Source organism: Colobus angolensis, unplaced genomic scaffold (assembly GCF_000951035.1).
Source record: "Colobus angolensis palliatus isolate OR3802 unplaced genomic scaffold, Cang.pa_1.0 Scaffold799, whole genome shotgun sequence".
In the NCBI taxonomy this organism is placed as follows: domain Eukaryota; kingdom Metazoa; phylum Chordata; class Mammalia; order Primates; family Cercopithecidae; genus Colobus; species Colobus angolensis.
Genome location: NW_012121809.1, coordinates 15,695 through 15,999, shown reverse-complemented (window position 1 = coordinate 15,999; position 305 = coordinate 15,695). Strand labels below are relative to the sequence as shown.

At 48.9% G+C, this 305-nt stretch overlaps 1 protein-coding gene across 1 annotated transcript in view; it reads right to left on the bottom strand.

Annotated features, from left to right (window-relative positions):
- The window catches only part of LOC105502342 (ubiquitin carboxyl-terminal hydrolase 17-like protein 17), a gene marked incomplete at both ends in the record, with an annotated part of 7,734 nt that overhangs the window by 1,520 nt on the left and 5,909 nt on the right, over positions 1 to 305 (bottom strand). The gene's annotated exons all lie outside the window — the stretch shown is intronic.

The following is a 305-nucleotide window of genomic DNA, read 5'->3' as shown; positions in this document are numbered from 1 at the left end:
AATTTAGGCTGTGAGGCAAAGCCTAGAGGTATAAAGAAACAGCTTCTGACCCAGGGCTCATGATGTCAGGACAGTTTCAGAGGGGATGGTGGAGTTAGCACAGTACAGTCTTTGGAACCATTCCTTCCCCTTATTTGTTCATAGGCCAGATGTGCTCAACCAAGGGGCATCTCGATTCTGATGAACAGAGTCCGGGAGAGACAAAGGGGCAATCCTGAGGAAGAGGCTCAACAAGGAGGAAGGAGCCACTATTTTCTCTCCTGAGAAGAATCCTTCTCCCTAGGGAACCATAGGATTTTCCTCGG